Below are 24,406 nucleotides of genomic sequence, written 5' to 3' on the forward strand. Positions count from 1 at the left end.
TTTACATGACCAACGCTCTCTTTGTTAACTCTTTTCTTTTTTAAATATCTGTAGAAACTCTTACTATCTGTTTTTATATTTCTAGCTAGCTTTCTCTCGTACTCTAATTTTTCTCTCCTTATTAATCTTTTAGTCAATCTAAACACGGCAGCCAATTTGCGCACAGCAAACTCCCACAAACAGCTGACACTGATGCACAACCAGAGATGCACAACTCTTTAAAGGTGTGCAGATACACATCTTTAAAGATTAGGCCATAAAAATGTAAATTAAATCGTTGGTTTTGTACCTAGAGGCATGAAATACCAAAAAGGAGGTAAGGTTTAACTTGTACAGGCCTTTACCGTGTCAGCAGTGGCTCAGTGGGCAGCACCCTTTGCTCTGAGTCAGAAGGTTGTGGGTTTAAGTCCCACTCCATGAGACTTAAGCACAAAAATCTAGGCTGACACTCCAGTGCAGTACTGAGGGAGCACTGCACTGTTGGAGGTGCTGTCTTTTAGATGAGATGTTAAACTGAGGTCCTGTCTGCCATCTCAGGTGGACGTAAAAGATCCCATGGCACTAGTTCGAAGAAGAGTGGGGGAATTATCCCTGGTGTCCTGGCCAATAGTTATCCTGCAATCGACATCACCAAAAAAAACATTATCTGGTCGTTATCACTGTGTGCAAATTGGCTGCTGTGTTTCCTACATTACAACAGTGACAACACTTCAAAAAGTACTTCATTGGCTGTAAAGCGCTTTGGGGTGGTCGTGGAAAGGCGCTATATAAATGCAAGTCTTTTTTTGTAATGCAATGTTCGGCAACCCATCTTGGAAAGATATAAACGCAATGGACAAAGTGCAGCAGAGATTCCCCAGGGTGTTACCAGCGATGAGGGGGTTACACTTACAGAGACACTTAAGAAGTTCGGGATTTATTTAATAGAGCTGATGAGGGATTATTGCGGGATGACCTCAACAACAACTTGCATTTCTATAGCACCTGTAACATAGTAAGACGTCCCAAGGCACTTCGCCGGAGCGTTATCACCTCACCGAGGTCTTGAAGATTGCAAAGGAGCAGGATGAGGTAAATGGTGATAAATTGTTTCCGATGGTCAGTAACCTAGTCAGGTGAGGGCATAAATTTATGACAATCACAGAAAGAATTGAAGGGGAGGTGCAAAAAAAAACCCTTTAGACAGAGCACGCTTAGAATGTGGCATTCTCCCGCACGAAACGTTGTTGAAATGGAATCCGTTGAATTTTTTAAAAAGGGAATTGGATAGATAGTTGTTTGACAGAAAGCAAGAGTCAAGGGAAGTGAGAAGAGTGGATTAAACTCGGCAGCTCATGTGGAGAAAAACAGCAACACAGATTTGATGAGCCAAATAGCTTTTTTCTGTGCTGTGTCATTCTGTGAAATAACCAGATAATTGAGAGGAGCCCAAGTGGACCTCTGTGTCCAATTGTCCGATTGCGCTCCCGTCGAGCATTAACTTGCAAAATTTACCACATGGTGATTTGGCTGATGGAAATTCTTTCATACAGTCAATTAATTTTCTCATCATGCTGTGGATAATGTAACCTTTTAAGCCCTGCAACAACATTTGGGCATCCTGCCAGATCCTCCCAGTCTTTGACCAAGAGTTAGCCCTTTCTGTGGTAGTTGCCTCCTTTGCATATTTTCCTCACCAAAAATCTACTTGAGAGCTTCCATTACATTGGTTACCAATGAGTTGCCACTACTGAAGTCACCATTTTCTAGAGTCACGGGTTTTGTTAGTCAGTCGTAAATTATGAAGAAAATGAGTGTTTGCCCCTTTCGGAAATGCAGGCTAAAGCATAGCTCCTAATTTCTTGGGGTGTTTATATTGAAAAATATGGTAAATGTTAAGGGATGAACTTTCCTCCTTTTGGAGATGTTGTAGGCTTTGCTTACACCATGCTCAGGAATAGTGAGCATTCTCTTTCAAACTTGTGTATAAACTAATTGGTGAGAAATGTGTTTGTTTTTTAGTAACTAAAAAGTTGCTTAAGTCTTCACAGGTTCAGATAGTCTGCCTGCATTAAAAATGCACAAAAACCTAATAAATACTTCCCAATATTCAATGGATCTGGTTCATTGAAGGACCCTCAATGAAGACCTGCAATTGCCTGATCTACATTTTGCTTAAAATATATTTGGTGTTGCTTGATGCAAATTTACAAAGAATTCTTAACTCCCCATTCTGCAGATCCTGTCATCCCTCAGTTCAGACTGGACATGTCTCGATGTCTGATTGGTAATCTTTGGGGAGTATTGTGTGACTGTGGAGCCGGGTGCACTAGTACCCATCCACCCTCACCTGCTGCTGCGCTCGATTTTTGCAGATGTGTGGGCAGAGGTTGAGGAGCTCCAGGTTTTTTTCCCAAGTGTGTTAGCTGTGGCTCAGTGGGCAGCACTCTCACCTCTGAGGCTAGAAGGCTGTGGGTTCATAGTCCCACTCCTGAAACTTAAGCACAAAAATCTAGGCTGATGCTCTGGGGGAGTGCTGCACTGTCAGAGGTGCCGTCTTTCAGATGAAAAGTTAAACCAAGGCCCCATCTGCTCTCTCAGGTGGACGTAAAAGAACCCGTGGCACTATTTTGAAGAAGAGCAGGGGAGTTCTCCCCGGTGTCCTGGCCAATCCCTCAACCAACATCACTAAAAACAGATTACCTGGCCATTATCACACTGCTGTTTGTGGGAGCTTGCTGTGCACAACATTGGCTGCCGTGTTTCCTACATTACAACAGTGACTTCATCGGCTGTAAAGCACTTTGGGATGTCCTGAGGCCATGAAAGGCGCTATGGAAATGCAAGTTCTGTTTTTGTAGTTGCTGCTGTCACAATTGTACTTGAGATACGCTACCAGATCGCGCTACATTATACTCACATCTACTTTTCCGCAACAAATGCTGAAAAGAGGCAAATCTGCCGCAATTTTGGCAGCTGAGAGACAATTAATTATTCTTTTAATTAAATAGTTTGGTTCCAAAATATTGTACTTCCTTATCAGATAGTCAGTTAACCGGAACTTGCTTTGGAACAATAATTTGCAGTTTTCCTACTCCTGTCAGCAAGATACCTTCAAATTATTAAAATATGCAGAGAAATGTTAATATCACTGCAATGATATTCAGTGTTAATTGATGTGAAACGTCTTTGTTTGTTACGATATGATCCATGAAGTTAAATTGGAACCTTGATTATCCTGTATAATGGTGGAGGCCCACCGTGACCGATCATAGAAACTGGCAGGCAATCGAGAGGGCCCAAATCGCTGTACTTTGCTCGTTGCTTCAGCCTGCTGTCTGCCTCTGGCACAGCAACACCTAATCAATCAGCTGATCTGCTGGCCCACAGTTGGCTGATGCATCTTGCTTGAGACTCCAGCGACCGAACCCTGTAAGAGCGATGCCAACATGGACCCCCTCCCCCTTTACACTGCACAGCTGGGCACCGAAGGTAGTGATCCCAGCAGCGGTCTACATGGCACCGCCATCAATGGAACTGCCGACTTGGAACTCAATACGAAGCCTTACTTGGGAAGGTTTTTTTCAACAGGCCCCCTCCCTCCGCTGCGATCAGCGCCGGAGTGATTGCAGAAGGGATCTCTGGAGGTGAGCTCATACTGCCTTTAGCACTCCCTTCTGTAGCTGGGGGTGGTGTCAGAAGAGCATTTTTGCAGCTGATCTTGCCAGCAGAACGACTGTTATGAAATAACCAAATAATGCAGCCAGTTCCAACTCCAGCTGGTATCCAATTATCCATGAAAGTTCTTGCGGATAATGGGAGAATGGATAATGGAGGTTTCATTGCACTTAAATATCTAGATTATTATCATAAGTCTTTTGCTCTATCGGTCTATATATTTATGTGTCCTGGATAGGGCTGATTTTGCAAACTCGCTCTCCTGGAATGGGGCCTCACCCACTGGAAGTGCCTACTGGGAAATCGCGAGCAGCTTCCGGAAATAATACTGGCCTAGGAATTTCCTCAGAGCTGCTCCTGCTCCACCGCCAGGAGATGTAACACCTGCCCCTATACCTCCCCCCTTCCCACTGTCCAGGGCCCCAAACACCCCTTTCAGGTGAAACAGCGATTTATTTGTACTTCTTGCAATCTAGTATACTGTATTCGCTGCTCACGATGCAGTCTCCTCTACATTGGGGAGACCAAACGCAGATTGGGTGACCGTTTTGCGGAACACCTCCGTTCAGTCCATAAGGGTGACCCCGAGCTTCCGGTCGCCTGTCATTTTAATTCACCGCCCCATTCCCACTCGGACCTCACCGTCCTTGGCCTCTTGCATTGTTCCACGGAAACTCAACGTAAACTCGAGGAACAGCACCTCATCTTCCGATTAGGCACTTTGCAGCCTTCCAGACGCAATATCGAGTTCAACAATTTCAGATCATAACCTCGGCCTCTATTACATTTTTACTTATATATTTCTTTTCCACCCCTTTGTTTTGGGTCTTCCCTTCCCCCCCTCTTTCCTTTTTTTTCTCTCTCCCACATGGCAGCTGTCTCTCATCCTGCCAGTACACTTCACACCTAATCTGAGCCGTCTTTGTCTCCTCTGTCCTATTACCATCTCGTCTGGTTTTGAATACCTCTTAATGTCTCTTCACTTCTCTTTTGTTCTATCGCAGCCCCACCTTCGATCTATTTTATTTCCTTTCCAGTTTTGAAAAAGGGTTTTGACCCGAAACGTCGACTCTAATTTCTCTCCACGGATGTTGCCTGGCCTGCTGAGTTTTTCCAGCATTTTCTGTTGTTTTCTCCTTTAACTCCACTCATTTCCTCCAAATCAAAGGTGTTGCTATGGGTACCCGCATGGATCCTAGCTATGCCTGCCTTTTCGTGGGATATGTGGAACACTTTTGTTTCAGTCCTACTCGGGTCCCCTCCCTCACCTCTTTTTCCGATACATTGATGACTGTATCGGTGCCGTTTCCTGTTCTCGCCCTGAACTAGACAATTTCATTCACTTTGCCTCCAATTTCCACCCTTCCCTCACCTTCACATGGTCCATCTCCGACTCTTCCCTTCCCTTCCTCAACTTCTCTGTCTCCATCTCTGGGGATAGGTTATTGACCAATATTCACTACAAGCCCACCGACTCCCACAGCTACCTGGACTACACTTCCTCCCACCCCACCTCCTGTAAGGACTCTATTCCATTCTCCCAGTTTCTCCGTCTCCGCCGCATCTGCTCTGACGATGCCACCTTCCACACCAGTGCTTCCGACATGTCTTCCTTTTTCCTCAACCGAGGATTCCCCTCTACCGTGGTTGACACGGCCCTCGGCCGTGTCCGTTCTATCTCCTGCACTTCTGCCCTCACCCCTGCCCCTCCCTCCCGGAACCACGATAGGGTTCCCCTTGTCCTCACCTTTCACCCCACCAGCCTCCACATTCAACGGATCATCCTCCGCCATTTCTGCTACCTCCAAAGTGATCCCACCACTAAACGCATCTTCCCCTCCCCTCCCCTTTCAGCATTCCGTAGGGACTGCTCCCTCTGAGACATCCTAGTCCACTCCTCTATCATCCCCAACAGCCCTTCCCCTTCGCCTGGCACCTTCCCGCGCAAGCGCAGGAGATGTAACACCTGCCCCTATACCTCCCCCTTCCCACTGTCCAGGGCCCCAAACACCCCTTTCAGGTGAAACAGCGATTTACTTGTACTTCTTCGAATCAATATACTGTATTCGCTGCTCACGATGTGGTCTCCTCTACATTGGGGAGACCAAACGCAGATTGGGTGACCGCTTTGCGGAACACCTCCGTTCAGTCCGTAAGGGTGACCCCGAGCTTCCGGTCGCCTGTCATTTTAATTCACTGCTCCATTCCCACTCGGACCTCACCGTCCTTGGCCTCTTGCATTGTTCCATGGAAGCTCAACGTAAACTCGAGGAACAGCACCTCATCTTCTGATTAGGCACTTTGCAGCCTTTCGGACTCAATATCGAGTTCAACAATTTCAGATCATAACCTCGGCCCCTATTACAGTTTTACTTATATATTTTATCCACCCCTTTGTGGTTTCTCCCTTCCCCCCCCCTTTCCTTTTTTTCTCTCTCCCACATGGCAGCTGTCTCTCATTCTACCAGCGCATTTCACACCTAATCTAGAGCCGTCTTTTGTCTCCACTGTCCTATCACCATCTCGTCTGGTTTTGAATACCTCTTAATGTCTCTCCACTTCTTTTGTTCTCTCCCAGCCCTGCCTTGCGATCTATTTCATTTCCTTTCCAGTTTTGAAAAAGGGTTAGACCCGAAACGTCGACTCTAATTTCTCTCCATGGATGTTGCCTGGCCTGCTGAGTTTTTCCAGCATTTTCTGTTGTTATATCGTTACTACTGTTGCCCTATTTTAAAAAAAAATCTAAAACGCAGTTGGCCTTTTTCATGGCTTTTTCCATCAGCACTCGCACCTTCAAGGAATTCTGTATTTGAACTCGGAGACCTTGTTGCTCATCCATGCCCTTCAGCATCTTTCATTGAGTGTAAACTCCCATACCTTGTTTGTGCACCAATCTCTGTGCCATAGCGTGTCTTTCATTCTAAACAAGCGGTTGTTTAACGTTTGAAGGATGGCTCATTGTCTGAACCTTTGAAATATCAGGAGGCTTCTGATCATGACTTTGAATTGTATTAATGGTCTCGATTAAGATGACCTTCCCACCCCACCCCAGCATTCAAAGACTGAGGCCCCTCATAACCAATTCCACGTTAAAACTGGTGGTAAATATACAAGTAACATAAATCACTGGTTCAAAATTTCTACGTTGCAGTAGCCTCCAAAAGCATTCTTTATGGCTATTTGATAAAGACCCGTTTGAGATCAAAACTAACAGAAGAAAGACTTGCACGCAATTAACAAACCCAGTGCTAAGTAATGTTATTTTGTAGATCAAGTTCAAGCTGGCCCGAACGACTCTCCATTGTCAAATGTGGCTCAGTGGGTTGTACTCTTGCCTCGGAGTCAGATAGGATGGAGACCTTTTCTTCTTTCCCCTCCAATGAGTTGTTCGGGTTTCTGTAGCTAGGTTTGTGCTGAGATCCCCTGTCACAATACAGGCTCAGAATAACAAGTGTCAGCATTTATTAACTATTGACTTGTGTTAGCCGTGGCTCAGTGGGTTGCACTCGGAGTTAGAAGGTTGTGGGTTCAGGTCTCACTCCAGAGACATGAGCACAAAAGTCTAGGCTGACGCTCCCAGTGCAGTATTGAGGGAGTGCCATCTTTTGGATGAGACGTTAAACCGAGGCCCCGGCTGCTCTCTCAGGTGGACGTGAAACATCCCATGGCACTATTTCAAAGAAGAGCAGGGGAGTTATCCCTAGTGTCCAGGGCCAATATTTATCCATCTTGTTTAGCAGTCTTGAGAAAGGGTTTCGACCTGAAACGTTGACTCTATTTCTCTCTTCACGGATGTTGCCTGGCCTGCTGAGTTTTTCCAGCATTTTCTGTTGTTATTTCGGATTTCCAGCATCTGCAGTATTTTGCTATCGTGCCAATATTTATCCCTCAATCAACATAACAAAAACAGATTATCTGGCCATTATCACATTGCTGTTTGTGGGAGCTTGCTGTGCGCAAATCGGCTGCCGCGTTTCCTACATTACAACAGTGACTAAAATTTAAAAAGTACTTCATTGGCTGTAAAGCGCTTTGGGACGTCCGGTGGTCGTGAAAGGCGCTATAGAAATGCAAGTTGTCTTCTTCCATTATTAAACGAGTACCCCCTCAACTCTATTTGCAGAAATGCCTTTGTTAGCAGCATTGATGTGTCAGCAGCAAGCGGAAGCTTGCAGGATGAGGCAGTACCCTTCCAACTGAATCTACTGGTCAAGGTTAACTTAGCTTGATCTTACTAAAAGGCAGCTCCTGCAGATATTTGAGCTTAGTAGGCAAGTTCAAGCTGATCGCTGTGAGGAACTGTTGAGTGCATTACCATCTCGTTCTGTCATTTCTGTGCTTTACCAGTAGCTGTGAAGGTGACCCCCCAACTTCCGAATTGCTGACTTGCTCCAAGTACTAATGAGGATTGCAGAATCATAGAATTTTCAGCACAGAAGGTGGTCGTTTGCCTCACTGTGCCTGTGCAGGTGCTAAGTCCACACTGAAGCTATCTACGGTAATCCCACCTCCCCGCTCTTCCTCCCTGCCCTCTAGTATTTTTCCTCTGCAAGTGTTCACCTAATTCAGTCGTAAAAGTAGTGATTGGTGCCGCCTCAAAAGTCTCTCGCGGTAACCTTTCCGTATTCTAATAATCTAATAAGGAGATGAATCAGTCAGCCGTGTCAAAGTGCATATCGCAGGCCACAGCTGCCTTGCTCGAGAGGACACATCAATACGGGCAGTGCGCCTGCAATCCAGCAACAGCTGCAAACCTAGCAACAGTTTTAGTCTATTTCTGGGATTGGAAGGAGTCCTGCAAATCGTCAACTGCACGAGATGCTGAGGGGGGTTAGGTGAAAAGAGGTGGGAAGAGGCTGATGTGGAGCATAAATGCCGGCATAGACCAGATGGTCCGAATGGCCTGTTTCTGTGTTGTTGACTCTATGTAATTCTATGCAATGTTGAGAAATGCGCGCCTTTCCGCAATAGCATTCTGTGTAATTGAACAGGAAGGGATTAATTGAATGAGTATTACATCTATGACTGCAAGTTACTGTGTGATTTGTTTCTCCTCTCTAACTTCGCACAATACGTAAAGACCACAGGAATCGCTTGCGAGCAGTGCGGTAATGGCTGTTGACTCAATCCTGGCAATGGTTCCAAAGACCTACATGATCGAGGACATTGGTCCACTCTTGGCTGTCAAACCTACCTTTCAAGTGTTGAGTTAGTGTTACTGATATCTTAACGGGTCAGCCAGTGCCCTTCAGGATGCACTGGAGATAGACTGCCAGATGTCTGTCCCACAGTACTGCCATTTAACATGGCATCATGTCGATCTTTGAGAAGTCAGACTGCGTGAGTTAACCAAAGAACGTCAATGAGCGATGGCAGATCAATGAAGGAGATCTGTGGCCAGCAGTGGCCAGGGTTGTGAGATACTGTTTAATATGGCTGCCACAATTCTTCAGTTCAAAAAAAAGTAGATTATTTGTCCAGATGCCAATGTCCTTTTTCTGTTCCAAGTTAAGTCCAGATCAGTGTAATGAGTTGGATATAACAATGCACTGGGACGACCGCAAGTCAAATACTACTATGAAAATGCATACCACATGGACCAGCTTCTCGACTGAGGTCCAAAGCACTAAGGACGATGCAGCTGAGCTGTTGGACATTCCTTTTTATGGTTTTAAGTTTTAATTTTTTAGGTCATTCTCTGAGCTAAAGGGAGATGCGCACTGTTTCGAAGAAGAGCAGGGGAGTTATCCCCGGTGTCCTGGCCAATATTTATCCCTCAATCAACATCACAAAAACAGATTATCTGGTCATTATCACATGGCTGTTTGTGGGAGCTTGCTGTGCGCAAATTGCCTGCCGCGTTTCCCACATTACAACAGCGACTCTACTTCAAAAAGTACTTCATTGGCTGTAAAGCGCTGTGGGACGGCCGGTGGTCATGAAAGGTGCTATATAAATGCAAGTCTTTATTTCTTTTTCTTTCTTACCTGCGCAAAGCTAAGACCTCCCGACATCTGTAATCTGCCCATGGTCGACGGGGGGTGGGGGCGTGGGGGGGGGGGAAGGACGGGGGGGGGTGGTGGGGGGGTGGAGGGGGAGGGACGGGCGGGGACATTTAATACAATTTGACAAATGTGGTCGACCCCCAATTGTGCAAGTTGGAAATATCATCATATGGGCTAAAACACAACGCTTAAAAATTGGGACTGTAAACAGAAAATGCTGGAAATTCACGGCAGGTCCATCCGCATCGGAAAAAAAGCAGAGGGGGAATCATAAGTTTGTATTTTGAGTGCTGTCCCTTTTGGTAGAAGTGACTCTTGGCCAGCTTGTGTAAGGAGGAAGCTGAGTTTATAAGAACTTATAACATTCTAACAGGACTAGACAGACTAGATGCAGGAAGGCTGTTCCCAATGGCGGGGGAGTCCAGAACCAGGGGTCACAGTCTAAGGATAAGGGGTAAGCCATTTAGGACTGAGATGAGGAGGAATTTCTTCACCCAGAGAATGGTGAACCTGTGGAATTCTTTACCACAGAAGACAGTTGAGGCCAATTCATTAAATATATTCAAGAAGGAGTTAGATATATTTCTTAAGGCTAAAGGATCAAGGGGTATGGGGAGAAAGCAGGGACAGGGTACTGAATTTGGATGATCAGCCATGATCTCATTAAATGGTGGAACAGGTTCGAGGGGCCGAATGGCCTACTCCTGCTCCTATCTTCTATGTTTCTATGAGCCGCTGCTTTGCTGGGTTCGATTCCATGACGTCGCATGCCGTGAGCCGCTGGCGTGCAGGGTATCGCTGGGCCCTGGCTCTGCTTGCTCTGGCACACTTGGAGTAAGAGGAACTGAATGTGGGGCGCATCGCTGTCCTATTGAGAAAACTACAAGTAGAATGAGGCACGCGGTATTGTTGTAGATGCCGGGAGACCGTTGGCCGTACTAAGGTCAGGCTGACTCTTGAAGTCCCAGCAGGGTCAGCGTAACTGTCTTCTGGAGAACGTTACGATCACACCTCCCCACTCCCACCTAGACAGGAAAATCTAGGCCTCAGAGCCTAGTGTAGCAAAACACATCGGAAACAAAGAGCCATTTCCTCTTCACACTCGTAATGGTACAAAGAGCAGCATTGTTGGATACAGTGCAGTCGCTGAATGGGTACAAGCCTACCTTTAATAATCACTGCAGTCCCCACCTGCAATTTCCTTTTGTTGTAACTGACAGCATGATTGGAAATTCTGTGTGATATCGCCATGATTTTGAGTGGATTTTATTAATTGCTATATTTTTTTCCCATCACTTTTCCATTTTAGAATAAGATTGAATTTCCCAGCTGTGGTTAGTCAACCTTCAGTTCCTGGATCTGCTTTCATTAATCAGCTGTCATGGGACACCGTGAAGTGGTGGCTTGAAAGCGCGGTTTGTTTATGAAGCCTGCATGACCCAGTGAAAGTACAGTATTTTGTTATGAGTGGTTTAATGTGGCAATCTGTGAGCTAAAATAAACATACATCCCCACTGATATTCATAAATCTTCATTTAAGTATGACCACACAATTCTCTCTCTATTAAAACAGTGTCCCAAAGGTCCGCAGTCGGCGTGCTGGGCTGTCTTCCTGCTGCTCGCTTTGCTGGAAGCAGCTTTCGCTGGAGATAAATCACATTGAAGCCTTTTTTGTTTGATAAGGTTTTTTCGACGAATTAGCAAATCATCGTGCTGTTTTCGCAGATTAATGCAGTCCTAACAATCTGCTCGGCCCCTTTTGACTCAAACCCTTAAGATTGTTGAATCAAAGAAAATTAAAGGAGGGAATATTCATTCATTGTCCCAACTGCACAGCACACTGCACACAATTCATTTCAGAACGCTCCCTTTATGCTTCAGGGCCAAGGAATGCCTAAACTGCACAATACTTTCTTGTGGTGAAACTTTATTGCATTATTTTCAGCAAGAATCTTAGGACTGTAAATTTTATGCAAATATCTTGTAACACAAACCTAATTAACATTACAGTGGCGCTGAATTGCCAGAATGCCAACAAGATGTTTGTTTCCAGTTAGGCCCAAGTAGGAGATATACTGGATTAAAGCGAAGATTGGCCTTTGACCTCCGCCGCCTGGACAGATAGGATGGAGACCTTTTCTTCTTTCCCCTCCAATGAGTTGTTCGGGTTTCTGTAGCTAGGTTTGTGCTGAGATCCCCTGTCACAATACAGGCTCAGAATCACAAGTGTCAGCATTTATTAACTATTGACTCGTGCCAGATGTGGCTCAGTGGGTAGCACTCTCGCTTCTGAGTCAGAAGGTTGTGGGTTCAGGTCCCACTCCAGAGACTTGAGCACATAAAGCTAGGCTGACACTCCAGTGCAGTGCTGAGGGAGGGCTACACGTCAGAGGTGTCATAGAAACATAGAAGATAGGAGCAGGAGTAGGCCATTCGGCCCCTTGAGCCTGCTCCGCCATTCAATGCGATCATGGCTGATCATCCAAGTTCAGTACCTGGTACCTGCTTTCTCCCCATACCCCTTTCGGATGAGATGTTAAACCGAGGTCCTGTCTGCTCTCTCAGGTGGCCGTAAAAGATCCCATGGCACTATTTCGAAGAAGAGCAGGGGAGTTATCCCTGGTGTCCTGGACAATATTTATTCCTCAATCAACATCACTAAAACGGATTAAATGATCATTATCACATTGCTGTTTGTGGGAACTTGCTGTGTACAAATTGGCTGCTGCATTTCCCACATTACAACAGTGACTACACTTCATTGGCTGTAAAGTGCTTTGGGACATCCTGTAGGTCGTGAAAGGCGCTATATAAATGCAAGTCTTTCTTTCTTTTCACATCCACTGAGACTGGTTGGGTGGAACTGGCCTGTCTGTACTGTTCCTGCCTATACTATTTTGTATACACATGTGTTGCTTGACAATTGGTTTCATGGCTGTCATTTTGAAAATAAAATAGGCATGGAATTTGCCGCAATTGGTGACAAACGGCATAAGTTAAACCGTTGTGCTCCCAGATCCTCCAGCGGCGAATTTACGCTAAACATTTTGCTGGATAATTGATTCGAATACGCGACGAAAGTGGTGCCATCAATGTCCAATACCCATCCAAGGGGCCGGGACTGGATACGGAACGGAACAACAGGTCATTTAAAGTTTCTACAAAAGTCACGGTACGTTATCTTTACAACCAGGTTATTTCTTCATAAATCTGAGCTGTGGGCACAGGCAGGCAACATTGAGCACCAGAAAGATGTGCATTAAAAGCAGAAAATGTTGGAAATACTCAGCGGGTCAGGCAGCATCCGTGGAGGGAGAAACATAGAGTTAACATTTCAGGTCGATGACCTTTTGTCAGTTCTTTCAGATTTCCAGCATCCACAGTATTTAGCCTTTGAGAAAGATGCCCATTAATCCAAACAGAATTTTGCAAAAGGAGAATTATTAATTATTTTGGTAAGAGTTGGTAGAAAATCTGAGACAAGGTGGGCACATTCACGGTACTTTCATTTTGATTGGACGGAAAAAATGTTCACCAAGAAATTGCAAACCAAGTATAAGTGAAATGGTAATCGGAATTACCATTCTAAGATGGGAATAACTCTGTGACTTGGGGTTGGGTCCAGGACGCAAGTTGAGGGTTACTTTCACTTCCCTTGTGGAAATGGGGCAGTCACAATTTGGGCACATGGTATTAACAATTAACTTGAATATTATGGTACCCATCTGTACCCGTTTCAAAGGCAACACAATGGGCTGGAATGGCACAGTGCTGTGTTTATAATGTTTATCTGGCACATTTCCAATCCCTTACAAGATGGAGCAATTATACACTAGATCTGGTCTGTGCTATACCCAACCAATATTTGACAGGACCATTGGGTGAAATTCATTGCACCATTATTATTACAATTACATATGAGCCCAGAAATGACTGTTCATGATTTTAAAAAAAATTGTTCATGGGATGAAGGCGTCGCTGGCAAGGCCGGCATTTATTGCCCATCCCCAATTGCCCTTGGTGGTAGTGAGCCGCCTTCTTGAACCACAGAGTCAACCACATTGCTGTGGGTCTGGAGTCACATATCGGCCAGACCGGGTAAGGACAGCAGATTTCCTTCCCTAAAGGACATTAGTGAACCACAATCCGGTAGTTTCATGGTCACCATTACTGATACTAGTTTTAATTCCAGATTTATTTAATTGAATTTAAATGCCCCAGCTGCCCTGGGGTGAGATATGAACTCACATCTGCTGAGATCACTAATCCAGGCCTGCTAAGATTAATGGTCCAGTAATATAACCACTACGCTACCATACCCGTCGTGATTCATGATATGATCAAAAGAATGCATGACGCATTCATGTGACATTCCTTTGTCTGCTATTTTAATTGAGGCATTGGCAATTTATTTTAAAAACTTAGGCCAGAATGTGTCCCCCCAGTGAATCTCCATCCCTTTTTTCCAGCAGGGCCTTAGATATACAGAGCAGAATCCCAACAAAAGCAGGAAACCACGTCGAAAAACTCCTTTTAAAATGAGATTTATAATTATGTGGTATATTTGCGAATGTGAGTGAAAACATCAGTGTGCATAATAAAGAGGAAAACACATTTTGGTAACTTGTTAACTTTTTAGTTTAAATTAGTTTTACAGGGCAGTTGTTAGGAATTCAGGCACCCAACGTGGATCCTCGTGGACCAGGTGTGCATGTCGGGAATTTGACCACAAAGGTCAAAAGTGCCCCGGCAGGATTTTCCATCCATTCATTTTAATAGACAGAAAATGGCCTACAATTCCCCTGCTTTCTGCCCGGTTCCCACCCAGCATTAAGCTCGCCTATTTAAAATGAGCATCAAAGGCCAGCAAACCTGTCAAATGTTCGGGAGAGAGCCGGTAAAGAGACTTAATTTTTTTCCTGTCATCTATTGCAAGATATGGGGATTACTATTAATGCTCCTCTTTCACTCGAATTTTTTTCTCAATTAGAAGATAATTCGTTAGGTACAGATAGTTTGTTATCATTGCCCACTGTCACGAGATAATCCCCGTTATCTGTGGAAACTTTCTTGATGTCTTTCAGAAATATTTTAGGTTACCAGGTTATTCATGACCTCACAATTACCTGTCAGTGCAAAGTATTAACATAAGAAATAGGAGCAGGAGTTGGCTATACGGCCCCTCGAGCCTGCTCCACCATTCGATAAGATCATGGCTGATTATCAACCTCAGCTCCACTTTCCCGCTCGATCCCCACATCCCTTGATTCCCTTACAGTCTAAAAATCCATCGATCTCAGCCTTAAATATACTCAACGACTCAGCATCCGCAGCCCTCTGGGGTAGAGAATTCCAAAGATTCGCAACCCTCTGAGTGAAGAAATTTCACCTCACCTCAATTCAATTCAATTCAATTTTTATTTGTCATATATGCAGCAGACGTGTGTACTGCACAATCTCAGTCCTCAATGGCCGACCCCTTATCCTGAGACTATGCCCCCTGGTTGTAGACTCTCCAGCCAGGGGGGAAACAACCTCTCAGCATCTACCCTGTTCAAGCGTTGTTTGAACAAGTGAATTGTCGCCAAATAGAAATAGCAGTCAAACTTCAATGCAAGTGCAGTTTCTTCTCTGTTCACCTGCGTGTAGCAACCCTCAGCTTTGAGGTCAGGAACCTCTCTCTAAGAACGATAAAAGCTGCTCGATGATGGGTTGGCCACAGGCAACATTACAGCACGGCTAAGTTGAAGATTCTCTGTGATGCTTTCATGTAGAAACACAACCAAGGACTAATGAGACTTAGTCAAGTGAGGTAGGCAAGCTTGAGTGACAGGCAGCCTGGGGGGCTTGAACTTGTGACCTTTCGGCTGTGAGTCAAGCACTCAACCATTTGAGCTTCTGGGCCACATCTCACTCAAACATTTCTGTTCCTTGAAAAGGATTTGCTTCGGCTTTCAGGATTTCTGTGAACATTGTTTATTTCTCCGAACATCAAGTGGGTAAAAACAAAAAATTAACCTATCCAACACACAGCACCTCCAAGGGATCCCCTCAGCACAAACAGTGCGATTTTGATTGCCAACGAGGCAGGAGTCCGCTTGAGTCTCGGGCTGCCTGCCACTCAAATTCACTTGCCTCAGTTGGGTGAGTTTTCTTAAGTCTCAGCCAGGTTACTGCACGGAGCACACAGGCATTCCATATCAGCGCTGCCAATTTGGGAGAGGGGAGTTAAAAACAGATATCGCATACTGTGTACAGTTTTGGTCTCCTTATTTAAGGAAGGATATACTGTACTTGCATTGGAGGCAGTTCAGAGACGATTCACTCGGTTAATTCCAGAGATGAGGGGGTTGACTTATGAAGAAAGGTTGAGCAGGTTGGGCCTATACTCATTGGAATTTAGAAGAATGAGAGGTGATCTTTTTGAAACATATAAGATACTGAGGGGGCTCGACAAGGTAGATGCAGAGAGGATGTTTCCCCTCGTGGGGAAATCTAGAACTCGGGGGCATAGTTTCAGAATAAAGGGTCGCCATTTTAGAACTGAGATGAGGAGGAATTTCTTCTCTCAGAGGGTCGTAAATCTGTGGCATTCTCTGCCCCAGAGAACTGTGGAGGCTGGGTCATTAAATACATTTAAGGTCGAGTTAGACAGATTTTTGCAAGATAAGGGAGTGATGGGTTATGGGGAGCGGGCAGGGAAGTGGCTTTGAACCCAAGATCAGCCATGATCTTATTGAATGGTGGAGCAGGCTCGAGGGGCCAAGTGGCCTATTCCTGCTCCTATTTCTTATGTTCTTAATGTCACCAATAGCTGGTCATGGAGAAGACTGCGCCATTTCCCCAGCTAGGTGACACATGCGAATGATTGGCAGTGTAATGATATCAGCAAATAGAGATGGTATTTGCCTGTTCGATTATGATGCCTTAATAGCATGTTTGCATGTATTGATTGCTTGTGCCTGACCAGCAGAGGGCATGTGACCGAGAGAAGCAAGGCAGTTAGTTTTAGTTTCAGTTTCGTTCTAGATGCATCACAAGCATCGTGTCTCCTGTAAAAGCTGTATAAAAGAGTTGAACAAGCTTTAGATTAAAAGTCAATCTCTTTCATAAATGTCTCGTCATTGAACCCACAAAGAAATCAATACATGGTGTCAGAAGTGATTGAAAGAGATGAAGAGAAAAAATCTGAAGTTAAATTAGCTCTCCACAGATTAGCAAGCCAAAAGAGAACATCGTTACTTACCATTAGAGAATAGCTAACGAAGTGAAAAATGGAAGGTTTACTCCCACCGGCGACGCTTCAGTTGACAGGTAATGTGGCTGAAAATTGGAGAAGGTTCAAACAACGTTTGGGGTTGTATTTATCAGCAATCGGAGCTGACGAGAAAAGTAATAAAAGGAAATCGTCACTGTTCTTACATGTCGTGGGTGGTAAAGCGCTGGAGGTATATAATAACTTCGCATTCACTGCTAATGGAGACAAAATGAAGCTAGATAAAATAATGGAACAGTTTGAGGCCTACTGCATACCTAAACGTAACGTGACATTTGAGAGGCACAGATTTTTCACATGTGTACAGAAAACGGGTGAGACTATTGATCAGTATGTGACTGAACTGAGAAACAGAAGCAAATCGTGTGAATTTGGGGGACTGACAGACTCGCTGATAAAAGACAGACTGGTGTGTGGTATTCCGAATAATGGTCCAAGGGAAAGACTGCTAAGAGAGCAAGATCTAGACCTGGGAAAAGCCATAGCACTGTGTAGGGCTACAGAAACTGAAGTTGCAGGCAAAGGAGCTGTGCAGTGACAGTAGCTGCAACGTGGATGCAGTGAGTAAGAACGGACACAAACCGTTTAACAAAAAGGGCGCCAATGTGAAAAAAGAGGCGTGGCCAGCGAACAAAAATGAAAGGGGCAATCGAAAGGCATGTAGTCGATGCGGTACACAGCATCCACCAAGAAAGTGTCCAGCATATGGTAAAACATGCAATAGTTGCAACAAGGACAACCATTATGCCCGTTGCTGTAAGAACCAAAGGCAACAAAGCAAGGTCCATGCAGTAGATGAAAGCGACATAGAGGAGTTCTATGTAGATGTTGTGTCTGAAAACAAAAAAGAAGAAAGAGACTGGATGTTGACACTAAAAGTGAATGACATACACATTCCATTTAAATTGGATACTGGAGCACAAGTTAATGTGATATCAGAGACTGATTTTAAGAAAATTAGACCCAGACCAAAGATACATGGAATAAAAGTGAAAGTGACAGGATACTCGGGTACTGATATACCAGTGAAAGGAAGATGCATTGTCAAAGTAACACACAAGGACAGAGAGCACACGCTAGCATTAATCGTGGTGCCAAAGGATGTGCAAGCCATACTAGGTTTAAAAGCCTGTGAGAGACTGAACCTGGTAAAGAGAGTCCTCATTGTGGAAAGCGAAGGAGAGACAGTCTATGATGAACTCATGAAAGAGTACAACGACCTATTTAAGGGTCTAGGCTGCATTCCAGGAGAACACACGATCAGAGTAGATAAAAGTATGACACCAGTCATACATCCATGCAGAAAAGTCCCGTTTGCTCTTCAAAAGCAACTGAAGGCAGAGTTGGACAGGATGGAAAGCCTGAACGTGATTCGGAAGATAGATGAGCCAACTGAGTGGGTGAGTTCCCTCGTCGTAGTGGACAAAAAGAATGGAAAGCTCAGAATTTGCCTGGATCCAAGAGATCTAAACAGAGCAATAAAGAGAGAGCACTTTAAGCTTCCTACACATGAGGAAATCATGGCACAGTTTGCAAATGCAAAGTATTTCAGCAAGTTAGATGCATCATCAGGATTTTGGCAGATGAAATTGGACGAAGCAAGTTCAAGACTGTGCACGTTCAACAGCCCATTTGGCAGATACAGATTCCTAAGGTTACCATTTGGCAGATACAGATTCCTAAGGTTACCATTTGGCATTGCCTCAGCTCCTGAAGTGTATCACAAAACTATCCATATGACCTATGAGCACCTGGAGGGAATTGATACATCAATGGATGACATCATAGTATGGGGAACCACGAGAACTGAGCATGACGAGAGACTGAAAAAAGTGCTGGAAGCAACAAGGAAAACAAACCTGAAGCTGAATAGAGAGAAATGCCAGCTCGGGGTGACAGAACTGACATTCGTGGGAGATATCCTTAGCAGTGAGGGCATCAGACCAGATCCCAGAAAGGTGTCCGCCATTGAGAATATGCCAAAGCCACAATGCAAAAAGGACGTGCAGAGGTTTAATGGAATGATCAACTACATGGGGAAATTCATATCCAACCTCTCAGAAAAGATGGCGCCACTGAGAAGACTAACTGAAAAGAACATAGAATGGGAATGGAATCATGAGCATGAGAAGTCATGGAGCGATCTAAAGAAACTGCTCACAGAGGAACCAGTTCTGAGGTTTTATGACCCAGCGAGACCCATCAAGATATCATCAGATGTATCACAGAATGGGCTCGGTGCCGTTCTTCTGCAACAATATGACTACTGGCAACCTATTGCATATGCTTCGCGCTCAATGACAGACGCGGAGACGCAATATGCTCAAATAGAAAAGGAGCTGCTCAGCATCACATACGCCTGTGAAAGATTTCACCAGTTTGTGGCAGGACAAGCAATCAGTGTAGAGACTGACCATAAGCCCTTGATTGCATTGTTCCAAAAGCCACTAAATAGCTGTCCGCTTAGAATACAAAGAATGATGATCAGGCTGCAACGCTATACACTGAATGTTGCGTACACACCGGGTAAACTGATGTATACAGCAGACACGTTGTCCAGAGCTGTTGACCCAAGTGAGCCCACAAACACCACAATGGATGAAAAAGTGAACGCCTACGTGGACATGATCACAAGTGCACTGCCCATAGCAGATGCAAAAATGGAGCTCATAAAGACTGAGACAAACAAAGATGAAACAATGAGACGACTGAGAAAAAGCATCTTGGATGGATGGCCCAACATGAAGCAAGACTGCTCACCTGGCATGGCAGAGTACTGGAACTGCAGGGCGGAACTATCAGTGGTCGAAGACATCATCTACAAAGGAAGTAAAATAGTTACCCCAAAGAGTCTGAGAATAGAGATGTTAAAAAAGATCCATGGAGGACATCTGGGAATTGAAAAGTGTAAGAAAAGAGCACGAGAGGTGATGTACTGGCCACGAATCAACCAAGATGTGACAAATGAGGTGTCAAACTGCACAATATGCCTGAAATATCGAGCAAGCAATCCGGTAGAACCACTAAAGCCACACCCAGCGCCAGACAGACCTTACCAGAAGGTAGGCGCTGACCTATTCGTATGTCAAGGGAAGGACTATCTTGTAGTCACAGACTATTACTCCCTGTATCCAGAGGTTTGTAGACTGTACACCACCAATGCAGATGCTGTGATAACATGTATGAAAGCCATATTCTCCAGGCATGGCGTGGCAAGCGAGGTCTTCACAGACAACGGACCCCAGTTTTACAATGCAAGTTTCCGACACTTTGCCAAAGAGTGGGACTTTGTCCACACAACGTCAAGTCCTCACTTTCCACAGTCCAATGGTCTAGTGGAAAAATCGGACCAGACAGTGAAAAGACTGATGTACAAGGCAAAAGACAGTGGAACTGACTTCTACCAGAGCATGCTTGTATACCGCACAACGCCGCTCGAGTGTGGTATGTCACCAGCCCAACTCCTGATGGGACGTCGGCTAAGGTCAAACCTACCCATCCCGGAGAACCTCCTGAAAACAAAAGAGGGGGAGAAAGTGAGGAAGTTCAAAGAACAACAGAAAGAAAAGCAAAAGTTCTACTATGACAGAGGAACACAAAACCTACCTGAACTCCACACTGGTGACCAAGTAAGGTTGAAAGACAAAACAAACACATGGACTCAGAAGGGAACTGTCCTGAGTGAAGTTCAACCAAGATCATACACCATTCAGACAGATGAGGGTGCTGTTCTGAGAAGAAATCGTTAAGATCTTCTCATGGGACCAGCCACAGCAGGTCAAGAGACTGATACTGTTGAACAACCTGATCACACAGCTGAGAACCAATCATCTGAGGCAACAACTCAGATTCAAGGACAATCAATCAGAAAATCCTCAAGACGCATGAAGCCTCCTGAGAGACTCATTGAGCAAATTTAAGGACTATTGTTATCGAAGGAAGTAATGTTATCTTATTCTTTCTTCAAGTTCTAGTGTATTGACATATTTCGTGTGAACACACAAAGCAAGGTTAAAAAACCTTGATCATGATAATGATAATGTAAGTTCATTAAGTGTTACAGTTAAAATGCAGATTAATACAAAGAAAACATGTTGTTAGTTAAAAGTAAAATACTTTTGTTTCAAGAAAAGGAGATGTAATGATATCAGCAAATAGAGATGGTATTTGCCTGTTCGATTATGATGCCTTAATAGCATGTTTGCATGTATTGATTGCTTGTGCCTGACCAGCAGAGGGCATGTGACCGAGAGAAGCAAGGCAGTTAGTTTTAGTTTCAGTTTCGTTCTAGATGCATCACAAGCATTTTGTCTCCTGTAAAAGCTGTATAAAAGAGTTGAACAAGCTTTAGATTAAAAGTCATTCTCTTTCATAAATGTCTCGTCATTGAACCCACAAAGAAATCAATACAGGCAGCAGCCTGCAAAGTGGGCAACGTCCATTTGTTTTCTTCTCCATGCCCATTTGCTGCCCTGGACTAGTCCGACTTAGAAGATAGTGAATCATTTATTGCGACCTCAAGGAGCCACTGCACGGTGGCACCGTGTCTTGGGGTGCCCATGCACTTGGCTGCAGAATGGCAGGACCTTGGAATCGTGCCCGCAACTCCCTATGTGCCGACTTTCTGGTTTCTACTGGACTGTCGGGGAGGAGATACATGGTCGGGGAGGAGATACATGACCGAGGCGAGGCCCTTCACCACAAGGGTTGGCGGCACAACCTTTGGCACTCCAACTTGCGGTTGTATCATGAACAACATTGTCGGTGAGGAAGCTGCCTGCTCATTGCTTTGTTCTGCTGTCGATTGTCTTCAAAACAAGGTCACTGTAATGTAACAGAAATGTGCGTGTGGGGGTTGGGGGGTGCGGGGATGGTGGAAATAAGTATGATTCAATTCATAATATTTTCATTATTAAAATTAACTAGTGGTTAAAAATTAGTAATGAAAAGTAGAGTGTTTATAATGTGATCCAATAAATTATTTATTGTTTGTTTGTAAAACTGAAATCTATAAGGAGTTGAGGCTTGTTGGTGTTAATTATGATTATTAGTTGCTAAATTTGACTAAATTAATATTGTAACTAATTTAAATGCCTGTGATTATTTCCTACAGGAATACATTGTTTTGAGAGGCTCCTCTAATACGTATAACGGAGCCTGGTATTTATTGGAAATGTGTACTGTGCTTCTCTTTGTTAGAGATACAATTGTACAGGGCCTTGGTGAGACCACACCTGGAGTACTGGGCACAGTTTTGGTCTCCTTATCCAAGGAAGGATATACTTGCCTTGGAGGCGGTGCAACGAAGGTTCACTAGATTGATTCCTGGGATGAGAGGGTTGTCCTATGATGAGAGATTGTGTAGATTGGGCCTATACTCTCTGGAGTTTCGAAGAATGAGAGGTGATCTCATTGAAACATGTAAGATTTTGAGGGGGATTGACAGGGTAGATTCTGAGAGGTTGTCTCCCCTGGCTGGAGAGTCTAGAACTAGGGGGTGTAACTGGTTTTTGTGGTGGCCAATTTCCTATGGCCCCTGCCGCAATCGCCAATTATTGTAAGTGGTTTTGCCCCGCCTGTAGCGAGCACGCAAACCCCTTCACTACAAGTTCTGGACGATAGGGGTTACTGAGGACAGATTTGAACACGGACAGCGTTTTCAGGCTCACCCGTACAGTGTTTATTAAGGTTCACAAAAACCACTCCACTCGCATACAGTACGAGCGGTGTGAACACAACACAGAATCACACAGAAACCCCACAGTGCAGATAGAGGCCATTTCGGCCCATCGAGCCTGCACCGACACATATCCCACCCGATCCCCGTAACCCCTACACCAACACATATCCCACCCTATCCCCGTAACCCCACGTATTTAATCCCCCTAACACTAAGGGTCAATTTATCATAGCCAATCAACCTAACCCGCACATCTTTGGACTGTGGGAGGAAACCGGAGCACCCGGAGGAAACCCACGCAAACACGGGGAGAATGTGCAAACTCCACACAGACAGTCACCCGAGGCCGTATTCGAACCCGGGTCCCTGGCGCTGTGAGGCAACAGTGCTAACCACTATGCCACCGTGCTGCCCTAGTACAGTTTAAAACAGTACAACCCTGACTTGTCCAACAAACCCCTGCCGTGCTGACTTACCACGGCCTAAAAACACCCTCCCGTGAACTAAACTATCACAGGACCCTTCCAACGCTGAACCCCCTCTGGTTTGGTAGGAACATACAGGCACCCCCTCACACAGCTAAGTGATCTTGTGGGTGTGTAGGCTTGGCAATGCTCACCTAGATGGCCCTTTTGATCTTGCTTGCAGCTTTCTCCTGTACGTCTCGGCTACCTGGTTCCGTACCGGCCTTGCGTCATGCGAGTCCCAGCCTTAGTCGAAGTCCGTCTCAGTTGGAAGAGCAAGGCTCTGCTCCTCTTGATGTTCCGTTGTGTGGAGGGCAGGAGAGAGAGATAGAGAGAGCTATCCAAACTGCTCTCTTTTATACCCCTCCAATACACAGACCGCAGCCTGTGGTATTAATGGACACATGGCCTGGGGGAATGGTTTTCGATCTCTTGAATGGTTTGAATGGTTTTTGATCTCTTTTCGATCTTCCTGCCGATTAACTTAATGAGTTCATCTTGACTAGAACAATGAGTTGTCAACCTTGTTAATCAAGACTTGGGAGTGGGCCTCTCGAGCCGTTGTTCACAAGTGCAGTTCGGTTCCATACGAACGAGTCATCTCCAGCTTGAGTGGTTTTTCACTGCTCCCCCCCAAACAGCCTGTCCAGTTTTTAATAAGGGTTAAAATCTAAAAATCCATGAAGTCTGCGCCGACTGCTACAGGGGCATAGTCTCAGGATAAGGGGTCAGCCATTTAAGACTGAGATGAGGAGGAATTTCTTCACTCAGAGGGTTGTGAATCTTTGGAATTCTCTACCCCAGAGGGCTGCGGATGATGAATCGATGATTATTTTCAAGGCTGAGATCGATAGATTTTTGGACTCTAGGGGAATCAAGGGATATGGGGATCAGGTGGGAAAGTGGAGTTGAGGTCGAAGATCAGCCATGATCTTATTGAATGGCGGAGCAGGTTTGAGGGGCCATATGACCTACTCCTGCTCCTATTTCTTATATTTCTTAAATGTTTTAGCTAAATGTGCAACTGTGGCAGAGCCACTGAGGGACTCTGAACAACTGTACATAATTCCCTTTAACGATGTGTTAGCTGCAGACTAAATCTGTACCATTGTATATACTGTTTGCATGTACAGTGCGTGGTCCCTTTAAGAGCGTGGGCAAACGCGATGACGTCATGCCGCTAATCACGTGATCACCCAAACGCGGGAAAAATGTGATGACATCATGACGCCATCCACGGAACCGCCCAGGCAGTCCTCGTGGAGCCTCCGACCTGTTAAGACCTGTATTCATAGTTCTCTTGCATCAATCTGTTTAAATTCGT

At 44.9% G+C, this 24,406-nt stretch overlaps 1 long non-coding RNA gene across 1 annotated transcript; it reads left to right on the forward strand.

Annotated features, from left to right (window-relative positions):
* The first annotated feature begins 3,374 nt into the window (after positions 1 to 3,374).
* On the forward strand, positions 3,375 to 11,180 carry LOC147098620 (uncharacterized). The gene is made up of 2 exons (XR_015074168.1): positions 3,375 to 3,626; positions 10,972 to 11,180. It is a non-coding gene; the product is annotated as an uncharacterized LOC147098620 (long non-coding RNA).
* Positions 11,181 to 24,406: the final 13,226 nt, after the last annotated feature.

The sequence above is a fragment of the Somniosus microcephalus genome, chromosome 29 (assembly GCF_052327205.1).
Source record: "Somniosus microcephalus isolate GS21.2 chromosome 29, FLI_Smic_1.0, whole genome shotgun sequence".
Taxonomy (NCBI): Eukaryota; Metazoa; Chordata; class Chondrichthyes; order Squaliformes; family Somniosidae; genus Somniosus; species Somniosus microcephalus.